The 13,244-nt window shown below is 41.8% G+C and overlaps 1 long non-coding RNA gene across 1 annotated transcript in view; it reads right to left on the minus strand.

The window, feature by feature from the left end:
• Positions 1-12,916, minus strand: part of LOC109315688 — a 69,039-nt gene extending 56,123 nt beyond the window's left edge. The window contains exon 1 of the long non-coding RNA XR_002102585.1: positions 12,830-12,916. This is a non-coding gene — a long non-coding RNA (uncharacterized LOC109315688). The remainder of the gene's footprint in view (positions 1-12,829) is intronic.
• Between the last annotated feature and the right edge of the window lie 328 nt (positions 12,917-13,244).

Raw genomic sequence — 13,244 nt, forward strand, 5'->3', positions numbered from 1 at the left:
CCAGAGAAGAGCCATGTGCATGATCAGAGGTCAGGAAAACAAACCTTACGACGACAGGCTGACAGCTATGGGGCTCTTTAGCCTGGAAAAGCCCAGGCTTGGGGTGATCTGATGGCCACCTATAAGTTTATCAGGGGTGACCACCAGTATCTGTGGGAACGTTTGTTCACCAGAGTGCCCCAAGGGATGATGAGGTCAAATGGTTATAAACTGCTGCAAGACCATTTCAGGCTGGACATAAAGAAGAACTTATTTACTGTCCAAGCCCTCAAGGTCTGGAATAGCCTGCCATTGGAGGTGGTTCAAGCACCTACATTGAATACCTTCAAGAAAACATTGGATGCTTATCTTGCTGGGATCCTATGACCCCAGCTGACTTCCTGCCCTTCAGGTGGGGGGCTGGACTCGATGATCTTCCAAGGTCCCTTCCAGCCCTAATGTCTATGAAATCTATGAAATCTGTTGAGGTCCCTTCCAACCCTACCATCGATGAATCTATGACAGTGTTCAAATACACAGCATCATCCCTGACAAATGAGGAGTTACGAACCACACAGGCTTATGCAGGTGGCCAAGAAAATAGACTTAAATCAGCTGATCTGTGAACAAGGGGATGCCTGGAACAAGGAAGTTTCTGAACCCACACATTTGAATCTCTGCTAGAAAAGATTAAGCTGGACACAGTTTTTGTTACCTCTCTAATCTTCTTATTAAATTATACTTACTTATACAAAATTGTTCCCAAAACTGCATGAGATTAGCAAACCATAGTTCAGTTGGGTTTTGTGAATTTAGAGATTTGTGTAGGCGCTTTTTGGTGAGGAAATATGGAGGAGAAAGGACAGTAGAGGATATTGACTAAGTTGTTTTACCAGCTTGCAGTAACTAACATCAAGATTCCAAGATTATACAAGTATGTTGCAACAAATTAAATAAAGTTTTGTCTCCATGGAAGTCAATGGAAAATTTTGTGCTGACTTCAACATGGTCAGGACTTCCCTTGTTAATATATCATCAGTTTATATAAATTACTATAGACCAGGAGTGTCCAATCTGTGGCACATATGCCACAAACGGCACAGGCAAGCTCTGTGTGTAGTGTGACAGGCTAGCTCGGAGTGAAGTGGTGCTTGCTCCTACCCTGGGGGTCTTTAAAAGGAGGATGGATGAACACATTGCCGGGGTCATTTCACCCCAGTACTCTTTCCTGCCATGGCAGGGGGTCAGACTTGATGATCTTCTCAGGTCCCTTCCAACCCTACCAACTATGAAAATATGAAACTGGCTGAAGGTAGCATCTGGAAAAGGTTTTGGGAGTCTTGGTAGACCACAAAACTCAAGATGAGTCTGCAATATGATGCCACCACTCAGAAGGTGAATGTGGTTTTGGGATGCATCAGCAGAAGCATTCGGTCATGCAAGACACAGAAGGTAATAGTGTCCCTCTACTCGGCACAGGATAAACTTCATGTAAAGTACTGTGTCAGTTCAGTACATTTTAAAAAGGACATGGAGAAGTTGGAGAGGATGTAAAGGCAGGCAAGAAAGATGATGAAGGACTTAGAAAGCAAACTATACAAGGAGAGGTTAAAGGAGCTAAGTATGTTCATCTTTCAGAAAAGGTGCTTAAGAGGGGACATTGATAGTAGTCTTCAAATACTTGAAGGGCTACCAGAAAGAGGTAAAGCACCTGTTCTCTAGTTGCAGAGAGGATGCAGACCAATGGTTGGAAGTTGCAGCAAAGTAAGTTTAGATTGGATATCCAGAAAAAACTTATTCACTGTTAGAAAAGCGAGGCAGTGAAATAGATTGCCTAGGGGAGGGAATCTCTATCACTGGAAGTGTCCAAGAAGAGGTTGGAGAGCTACTAATCTAGAGGGTCTTGCCCATGCATGCAGGGTCAGACCAATCAACATATTTGGGATTAGGAAGGAATTGTTTCCCATGGTCAGATTGGTACAGACCATGAGGGTTTTTGCCTTCCTCTTTAGTGGGGGGTGTGGCCCTCTACCTGAGATCTCTTGAGCTGTTGGGCTAGATGACCTCTGGAAGTCCCTTCCAACCCTACTTTCCTATGTCTCTATGACTCTAAGCTCCAGTTTCAAGCAATATTTCAAATAAAATACAGTCACTTGTGTGATTGTGGAAATGTCTTTATGCAATAAATTTAAGTAAATATACTTTTACAGAATAGAGTATACTAAAAAGTGTTGCTTTGTATATAAATAAAGGTCTCTTCTTGGAACACTGACACCTTGCCCCTCAGTGTGCATACTTCCTATCAAAGTATTAGGCAATAATTCTGAGATATTTTAGTATATTAAGTACATGTTTCTTCCACAGCTTCTAGTGAAATAATCTGCTCATTTCACTTGATAGGAAAGGTTTTAAAGATTGACTTATGTCTGCAGAAATAGAAATAGAAATATTTAATTTCTCCAATTATGAAATATGGTAGGTAGATGTAGTTTCCAGTTAGAAAGAGAGAGGGACAGAGATGTATTTCCACAGATCATGACATGATTCTTCTATTTGCCATCTCTCTGATTTATTTGCAAAAATTCCCTATCATTCTTGCATCTTATGGATAGTATATTTAATCAGTGTTTTGCATACACAGAATAAAGTAATGCCAGTGATGTAATTAAATCCTCTCTATTTTTCTTGCATTTGAAGTGTAACAATTTTATATATCCTGTCATAATATGCAACTATAATTTCTATATATTAACTATATAATAATTGGCTTTCATTACTCACTAATGCACAGCTCTCCTGTTTAAACAATGGCTCCTATCTTTTGCAGAGAACTGTTTTAGTTTCTTAAGAATAAGACCATTTTTATAAATAATTTCCTACTGTTGCGTCCGATGACCGGTGTACCCTTGACCTGCAAGCCTGGGTCGGCATGACCGGCTGGACGCGGGTGGGGTAGGTAGTCGGACAGGTGGGTACTAGTGGCGGGTTGGAGTCAGGAGATTTTAAAACGTATTGGTTATACAAAAAGTTTATTTTACTTACACCACAGGAGATTGCAGTGTAGGAAGGAAATTGTGGTCGCGCGGTGTAGAAAGAGAAGTTGATTTATTCAGCTCAGCATACAGATATTTTTGTTGCACAGATTACAAACTGCGTGGTGCAGATTTTAAGCAAAGCATACAGGTAACTTCAGTCTAAAGACTTTCATGAGCTCTTGTCAAGAATGGACGAGCCGGCAAAAACGGATACACTTGAAAACTTTTATCATCGCTGACTATGTCTCCTGGGCGTGCGTGGAGGTCTCCATCGAAGGCAGAAATCTTTCCAAAGTTATAGTTTACAGGGTGGCCTATTACAACACGCCAGGCATGAATAATTACAGGACTGCCCATCATGACTGTGAACAGACTCTGTGTGTTCTTAGGTTTCATGCGAGATTGACTATGCATGTGTTTTACATTTAAGCTGGGGGGGATTGGATACGGAACTATAATGACGAAATATGTTATGTTAGCCTTTGACCTTTTTGCCATCTGCTTCTGAAACCAAAGATTTTTCTTTGACACCTACTACCTTTCAGTCAGTCACCTGTATGAAGCCTAATGGACAAAACAGCGTTATTAAATTTACAGCCTTCTAATTTATTTGTAAGTAGAAGGTTTGTGGTGGGTTCATTGTGAAGTGCAACACATGTAGATTTCATAGATGTTAGGGCTGGAAGGGACCTCGAAGATCATCAAGTCCAGCCCCCTGCCCCAGGGGCAGGAAGTAAGCTAAGGTCAAAGGACCCCAGCAAGATAAGCATCCAAGCATTTCTTGAATAAGTCCAGAGTAGATGCCTGCATCACCTCTGGAGGGAGTCTAATCCAGGTCTTGGGGGCTCAGACAGTAAAGAATTTTTTTCTTATGTCCAGCCTAAAATGGTCTTTTGGAGTTTATGACCGTTGGTCCTTGTTTTTCCTTGGGGTGCTCTGGTGAACAAATGTTCTCCCAGATCCTGATGAACACCCCTTGTGTACTTATAGGCAGCAACCAGGTCCCCCCTGAGCCTGCACTTTTCCAGACTGAAGAGTCCCATGGCTCTCAGCCTCTCTTCTTAAGGCCTATTCTCTTGCCCTCTGATTATGTGTGTGGCTCTTTTCTGGACTCTCTCAAGCTTCTCAACATCCTTCTTGAATTGTGGAGCCCAGAATTGGATGCAGTACTCCAGGTGCAGCCTCACCAAGGCCGAGTACAGTGGGAGGATGACATCCTGAGATTTACTTGAGATGCATCTATAGATGCAAGCCAGGGTTTTGTTTGCTTTAGCAGCTGTGACATTGCATTAGTCATCATGACCCCCAAGTCTCTTTCAGCAGTGGTGCTAGCAAGCATAGCACTGCCAAGCGTATTGGTACACAGTGGGGGGGTTTTCCCCAAGGTGGAGTACCTTGCATTTATCAGTATTGAACATCATCAGGTTTGTATCCACCCACTTATTAAGCTTATCCAAGTCAGCCTGGAGGTTAATAGACACACACGTTTAATAGTTTAATAGATGCACGCATGACAATGCATGTGGGGGCAATGTAGAGGCTTATGATAAATGGTTGGAGTGGAACTTAGAGCACCAATGACAGAAGTTGCAACCCTAATATTGGTACATGTGCTTTTGATTGGGTATCATAGAAAAGTAAGGTTAGAAGGGATCTCTGATGGCCATCTATGTCACTGAGACAAGATCATTCCTATCTAAACAATCCCATACAAATCTGTGTTTGACCTATTACTAAAACTACACAATCAATCCTATCACACAACAGAAAATGTAGCACCCTAACCTGCCACAGGTAAAGCACAGGGACAGCAGTGATCAGTGTCCTGCTGCTGCAAGAGTTGTTAAAATGTGCTCAAGAGATCCAAGGGAAAGGACCATGCTCCACACTGCAGAGAAGGCAGAAACCCTGACAGCCCATACTAATCTGACCAGGTGTGTCTATACATGCACGTGCTCCAGGAAATGTTTACTCTAGAGTAAATGCACCCAGGCAGGTGTCTACAAAGGTGGGGAAGCAAGAGCAGAGTTACTGCTCATTACAGCATTCTGCTTCTGCCACTGCCAGTCCTGCATTGCCCCCCTGCAGCAGCCAGGTGAAGGGTCAAGGGGCCAAGAGAAAGCTGTCTCCTGGAGGGGGCTAGGACATTCCCTGGGAGCTGCCTGCTGTTGGGGAAGGCTTCAACACCAGAGCTTCAGTGGGGACAGTGACTCCCTTCCCCAGCAGCAGGCTGCTCCCAGCAACCAAGTTGCTGAGACTGGTAGATAAGAATCTCCCAACCCTGGCCCCAAGGTCATGGATAGGGTGTTGGAGGGGGCCAGGGTACATTGTCCCCTCCCAGGCTCCAGTCATGGTGGAGCCCACCCAGGAAGCAGGCAGCTCCCAGGGCCAGGAAGCAGGCAGCTCCCAGGGCCAGGAAGCAGGCAGCTCCCAGGGCCAGGAAGCAATCTCCTGCCCCCTGCTGCCTGGATGACCAGGAGCACATTTGCTCCCAGTCAGCCATCTACACATGCCATACTGTACAGTAATTACTCCTGAGTAAATCTGCTACTTATATTTACAGGTAGCAAATTTACTCAGGTTTAGAGCAACTTACTGTGCAGTAAGTGTCTACATGTGTAGACTGTGATGCTTACTGCTCAGTAATTAGCTCTAATCTCAAGTAACGCATTTTTATATGGACACGCCCACCATGGAGTAAAATTCCTTCCTGATCCCAAACATGCTGATTGGTCAGATCCCATGCCAAGTGGTAAAACCCTATAGTTAGGAGCCTCTGGGTTTTAGTCCCAGCAGGAGCACTAGCAAACGCCAGTCAAAATTCTCCAGCTACAGCTGCAGCCAACATCCACTGCTTCTGAGGAAGACAGAAATAAAACCCGAAAGACCCTGGCACCTATAATGAGAAGTATGTGGGGTGAGGTCCTTCCTGAGCTCATGTGGCAACCTGCAAGGCTGAGAAGAATGGGAAGTACTAAAACCCTCATTCTGCTCTGCAATTTAGGGCCAACAGGCATAATTTCACACATCATACCTTCTTACCAAACAGTCAGAATTCCCTTTCATGTATCCTCTCTGTAATCTTATCCCAGCTCCTTAAAACTTCTTTTATAACTAAACTACTTCTGGAGTTCTGCTTCATTTTCCTGCTGATGAATATTGCCATCTCCAATATCCACTTCCTTTAGGCTACAGAGCTCTTCTCATTTTATCCCAGCAATCCCTGTGGTGGAACACAGGGGTGCTCCTTGGCTTTTAACTGTCACTCTTCCAAAATATTTCTAGGCATAGGAATCCCTAGATCATCCCTGTCTATGCTTATCCAATCTCTTCTTGAAAACCAGAGGAAGGAGATTCCACAACTTCTACTCTACAGTCTGTTTTGCTGCTTCCCTGTTCTAACAGTGAAGACGTTTGTGGGGCGGAGGGGGGGCTGATATCCATTCTAAACTTTCTTTGTTGCAGTTGCAAGCCATTTATCCATGTGCTGCTCTCTGCAATAACAGAGAAAGGCTATTCTCCCTCTGCCTTATGGCAGCCCTTCAGACATTTGAAGACTGCTATCACGTCCCCTCTTACCTTTTCTTCAAGCTGAACACACCTATATCTTTCAACCTTTTCTCATAAGGGTTGTCTTTCAAGCCCTCTATCATTTTTGTTGTCAGCCTCTGAACCCTCTCTATCTTCTCCATGTCCTTTATAAAATGTGGGACTCAAAACTGCACACAATATGCTGGATGAGGCTTAACCAGTGTCAAGTAAAAAAGTGCTATCACTTCCTGCATCTTATTCCTATTGAAGCAGCCCAGAACTACATTTATTTTTTGTGAGACTGTGTCACATTTCCCGGCTCATATGGAGGCTATGATCCCCAAGATACCTAGATCCTCTTCTGTGCAGCCAGGTAGCACCCATCTTGTATTTGTGCTTTTGATTATTCTTCCCAAGACATAGCACCTTGCATCTGTCAACACTGCTTTTCATCAGTTAGCTCTTGCCCAGCCCTCCAAACTATCAAGATCCTTCTGAATTGCACTTGTCTTCCAAAGGATTTTCAGCCCTTCCCAGCTTTAGGTTATCTGCAAATTTGTTCTTTATTCCAGCATCCAAATCATAATAAACATGTTGCCAAGCCCAGGACAGATCTCTATAGGACTCCACTCAAAAGCAATTCTGACATGAATCCATTTATAATCACCATTTGCTTGTGGCTGTTGAATTGTTTCCTTGCTAGAGAAAGAAAGGCATTGCTGTGAAAGCATTACGTGGATCCTTCATTTCAGAAATCATGCCTGTCACCCAATTTTGGTCTAACAAATCCTGGTTTTATTAATCTCCCAGGCAGTCTACATAACTCACGTTTCCATGAGGGTTTTTTGAAGATATAATGAGTTCAGGTCTCAGGGATTTGATTTATTTCATTATCCTTTATTTCATTATCCTCATATTAGTGGTGGATATTTATTCATGTGTTAAAAAGGGATGAAAAGTTCCTCACACTGCATTTTGTAGTGGGTATTGTCAATTACAGAGCAGTGCTTATCAAGGTTATTCTAAATCTAAATCAAATATCATTTTAATATTGTCAGTATTGTTGAGTGCCCTGTTTTCCTGCATTTAAACTTTTCTGAATAGGTAACATATATAATTGCACTTGGTAACTGAATGAAAAGCAGTACGTAAATGCTAACATACCACCATGTATTACATAAGAGCTCACTTAAACTTACATGTATATGGATTCCACAATCACCCATACAAAGCTATAAAAAGCAAATTACTAAAAGATGAAAGAAGCAGGTGGATAGGAACATGTCTGTGCATCTGGTTGATTAGAAGCATTATCCATGAATGCCTCTTTAAAAAGAAAGAACAAAGGGAAAATACATAATATTATGCTCCAAGTAAAATCTTAAAAGCTTCTCTCTCATATGTTCAGTCATGTATAATAGTGAAAAATTCTCCTTAATATACAATGTTGAACTGAAGCTTTTTCCTTTCCAATAAAGGATAAAATTAAAGATACATGAAACTGTTATAAACCTTATTGAGTCTTCTCTTCAGAACTGATGCAATTGTTACAACAGAAAACAGTCTCCATGTTTTGCTTGTAAAGAAAGGTCAGTAAAACCTGACTCCTTTTTCTCAGCCATAAATGAGGTACTAGGAGAAAAGTAGTGGTTTTTAATGCACTGTCCTAAAAATGGAAAAGAAAATAGTGCTATCTAATTACCCTGACTGAATAAAATGGTAAGAACAAGTAACTGTATAGATGATTAAAAGACATTTCTCCTCTGCTTCCATCAAGTCGCCTTTGGCCCAAGCTATTTTTTTTATTATTCATTTTGGTTTTTATTCTAACATATTTTAGTTAGTTGCAGGGAAACAAAATCCTACTAATCAAAGTACCATATTAGTTTCCACTGGTTTTTTTCCAAAAATCAGTCACATTCATTTAAGCTATTCACAAACCTTATCCAGGGAACCAGTCAGACATATATTGCCATAAGTTAATCCAGTTCATCCTAGTGGTCTGTTTCCAAAAGAAAACTAAAGCATTTAGCAGTAAACTTTGATGGTCAGAAGAACTGCACTGCTTAATACTTCTATATAAAACAGTAAAACCTTGTGTTTCTGATTAAACCAACACTAAAAGTCAGAGGAATATGATTTAAAACACTAGCATTACATTCCCATGCTTGCCAATTCTAGAAAACATGTTAATGTATCAGCAAAATAGAACAGTAGATGGCTCAAAAATTTTGATTTTAATCAAAACTGCTAACTTTAAAAAAAGGGTCTGATAAGCTAGAGACAGACATTCAAAAAGCCTGAGCCTGAATTTATTCAATCTTCACAGGTTAGTTTATTCTGCAAAGCTTGAACCAATTTGGAGAGGGATAGACATTCCCTTTTCATTCCAGAAATCCTAGCACATGCCTGTAGTGGCTCAGGTTAGAAGCCAGGGGTGCTAGAGCAGCCCTCCCTTCCCTTCTATAGTACTGAGCTGATGCGGGGCATTGCCAGGCCCCAGAAGGATGCTCTGATTAGGGAGGCGTGTAGCCCCTACTCTGTCTGCAGTCCCAGGCTTTTCCCTGCGGACTGCTCAAGGGGTGGGAGTGTTGTCAGACCCTGCATCTGTTGATACGGAGCTTTTCAATCTCCATCTCCCTGCTTCTTTGGACTGTCTGCCAACCAAGTCATTTCTAACACCTTTCTCTTTCCCCTCTTGAAGACTGACAAATTACATCTAGCAGGTTGCTTGTCAGAACAAAATTTATCAGTCCATCGAGCCCTACAAAAGAAAACATCTCTCACATTAGTTTCAAGCTCTTCTTATCTGCAGGGTGCATTTGAATTTGTAAGCTGCTAGCTGTCTGCCTTTATTCCAGTGAAACTGGAGACCCACACAGACATCTCTGAGCAGTAGCTAGCATGGGGGGTATGGCTAGATGCCAGGTCCCTGCTGTGAGTGAGGGGCAGGAGGGGGGATCCCTGCTTGAGCAGCCAGAGGGGAGGGAGAAGCCTGGCAGTCACTGCAGTCCTACAGTCAGCCAGAGCAGTGATAGTGCTCTGGGTGGGAAGGAGACAGGTGGGGCCAGCCTTGCTGGACTGGAGCCAGAGCCCAGCCCAGAGAACGTGCCAGGATGCTGGGGGACTCCAGTTTAACTTAAACCAGGAAGGAGTCTGAAACAGACATTGCATAAACTGGTTTGACCCAAATCAGTTAAGTCTGATACTACATTCAACCAGGTTTATCTCAGACTGGTTTCAGCCATTTTCAGACTGGTTTATGTGCCCTGAATGTCTGTTCTGTTACAGGGTTAAACCAGTTTCTGACCACTTAAAGTGGTTTCTGTGTAATGTATGTCCCTAGCCACAATGGTCAGAGCAAATGATTGGGAATTAGACTGTTAGGAGTCTATTCCCTGTACAGCTTTGGACTTCCTATTTCACCTGGACTCAGACCAGCTTTATGATTTTGGAAGCAATGAATTACATGATTCATGGTCCACATGATTGTTTACAAATGAAAACAAGGCTTGCTCTACAATACATAGTTTTCTGGTGCAGGTGGCGAAAAATGCCATCCAACAGCAGCTCTATAAGGCTATGACAAAACAGGCCAAGTTAGCTGAGTTCTAGCCTGCAGTATTTGTTGGGAACTTTGCCAGGGGGTACTCAGACTTTGTCGGGGAGTACTCAGACTTTGCTGTAAATAATTCTTGTACATAGTTTCATAAGTAAGACACTTATATGCCCTTTACACCCCAGGGAGGCCTGGAGACTGCTTCCTGTTTGGCTCTCTATCACTTTGTTTCATTGTATTGGATAAGTGGTGTCCTGAAGTTAATACTAGAGTTTTGTAACAGTTTTGTTGGAAGTGTGGCTGGCTGGGCCTGAGGAGAAAGAGTGAGGCTCAGAGAGCAGAAGGGAGAGAAGGTCCCATGGAAGACATGGAGAAAAGGAATAGTCCCAGGGGTGACAGATGAGTCTGAGTGAGGGCATAGGAAACTGGAATGGCGTGGCAAAGACTGTTTAGGAGCAAAGTCTGTTGTGCTATTTGGGAACATCAGCTTCTAATAACCCTCCTCTTTAAAAGAAGATGACATACTCCTACCATCCTGCAAGCTCACCAAAAAGGAGCTCTCTGAAGTGGGGGTCCTACAGATCACTGGGGAAGCCAGGGGCTCAGAAGAGTCAGGGTCTCAGAGACAGAGACTTGTCCCCTTATTAAGCTATGCCAGGGTTGGCCTCAGAGTACTCTCAGGACAGGAAGGCTGAATAAGGCTGCTTCTTGGGGTGTCCTGAGGAAGAGCTTTCTCCTTTCCCCAAAAAAAGATGTTGATCCTGCATGACAAATGGCAGACTGCTACTTTTCACCAGTAGAGTGACACCACCTTCCTGGGCTAAAGAAGTTTTCCTCTGTCTCTCTGCAGCTAGCAGAAGGCACATGCAGACATGACCACGTTTTAGCAATTTCCACAATCCCTTCAGCAGCTGTGACTTCATAGGGCTACACTGCAAAATAGGTCAACCAAAAAAAGTTTAATCATCCCCTAACTGAATTTTTTCAGAATTTTTATTCTCCAAACATTTTCAATATTTAAACTTTATGTCCCCATATAGACCCACAAAAGTGCTCAATACCAACATGGGCATTCAAACTCGTAGTATGAAAATGCATACTCTAATTGAAAATAGATTATGGCATCGCCTGTAATATTGCCTGTGAGATAATTTGAATGTACCTCGAGTAAGGTAGACTTACCCAAAATTATGGACAGACTCAGACCCAGATGAATATTTGTGGATCTGGGCCTTAATGCAACACTTGATTTAAGCATGTATTTAATGCTAGCACATGATCAGTCCCATTCAGGATAATGGAAACATTAACATGCTGAAAATTAAGCTTAATTTTTGCTTAAACATTTTGCATGAAAGGATCTTTGGATGCAATACCAAATTATTTTAAAAGAAAAAAAAGAGTCAGTTATCTATACACATAAGAAAGACTAGGGCATCTAAGTCCAGGAAGTAATTTTGGGTTGTAGCGATCAACCTCATTCTGACAAATAAGTCCAGAAGAGAGGCAGAGGCACCCCTCTACTGTTTTTTCCCTAATGACAGCCTTAGATGTACCTGTACTCACCAAGAATTCCATTCCTAGATGCCCAACTGCCTCCATTTATACAGGGAACACAGGGCCTAACTCATAATTACTTCTACTCCTGAGCCAGGCACATAAAAGTTAGCTGTAGAACATTGAAGATCACCGCACCTAAATGCCTTTGTGGAACCGGGCCTTCTTAACTGCTTTTTGTTCTCACTGGCCTATAGTATGCTAAGTCTTCTTGAAGACAGTTTCAACACATTAAGAACATTTCTTTTGTAACTCTTACTGTAAATCTATGGAATTTCAGGCAGCTAATGGCATTTATATCATAAATGGGAAAGCTTCAAGGTTTAATCAGATCATTACCACTTAACAAGAAGCTCTTACAGTAGATCAAGTTTGACATTAATAAAGGTTTGAAAGTTGTTAATAAAGTTTCTCCAAGCAAAACTTCCTTCATGACACAGTTAACCTTTTGCTTAAGCTAAATGCCTCCCCCAGTCTTTCCACGACTGCAAGATTCTCTGCAAAGCACCAGAATAATACATTGGTCTATTGACAGCTGCAGTTTTGGGTGATTTCATTACGTCTAACCCTGTAACAGCCTTCTAGGGCAGTAGTAAGAATTCATGTTTACTGCATTTAATGGCAACTAGCTCCTTTGCCTTCATTTCACTCCCCACATTGAGTTTAAAGAAAGTTGTTGCAAATTCAATTAAAGCTAACAAGTTAGTATTGAACATTTCCTATTTCTATATTTTTCATATTAATGAAATGTTTTGGCTTGTCCAAGTGCACAGTGGCATTTACTGAAGGATTCTACGTATCACTCAGTTGCTGTCTAGGTAATAAAAGTTGTTAAAATGATTATTCTGAAATGCAAGTCTCCCTAAAATATCTAAGTATCCAGTTTGTTATATATTTTGTAGTGATATCTTTTTAATCTTTTCCAGGCCAAGAAACCCTCACTGATACCATCCAAAATCTCTCTCAATTTTCCTGTATGTGGTTACAGATATAACTGGAAATTGTATACAACCCGCAATCCCATCCATCTCAGTATAAAAAGCCAGGAGGTAAAGTGTATGATAGATAGATTCCTGTTATGTTTGATGATAGCATGAAACATTTGAGAGCTAATGATTCACAAAATGATGTCAATACTGACATAACCTAAAAAACGATATGTACTCACTCTTGATAGGTCTGCCCTCGTCTGCACGTTTTAAAGAGACTTGTCTGGAATTTTTCATTGAATAGGAATCCCCTGTGCTCTACAGCTGAGCCCTAAGCCCTGAGTAATGGACTCAAATTTCAACAAGGGAGATCTAGGTTGGGTATTAGCAAGAGCTTTTGAACTATGAAGTGAATAAGTGCTAGAACAGATTACCTAAAGAGGTTGTGGAGTCTCTGTCATTGGAAGTTTTCAAATACAAGTGAGACAAATATTTATCTGGGATATCTATAGCGGGTATTACCACACATTGAACAGGGGATGGGACTGGATGGCCTCTTGAGGTCTCTTCCAGCTATATGTTTTTTACAATTCTATGATTCAACTAAATATCTCAAAAGATACTGTCAAGAGTAATTTGTCCATTTTCAAACAT

This window comes from Crocodylus porosus, unplaced genomic scaffold, assembly GCF_001723895.1.
Source record: "Crocodylus porosus isolate Cpor-Errol unplaced genomic scaffold, CroPor_comp1, whole genome shotgun sequence".
Lineage (NCBI taxonomy): Eukaryota > Metazoa > Chordata > Crocodylia > Crocodylidae > Crocodylus > Crocodylus porosus.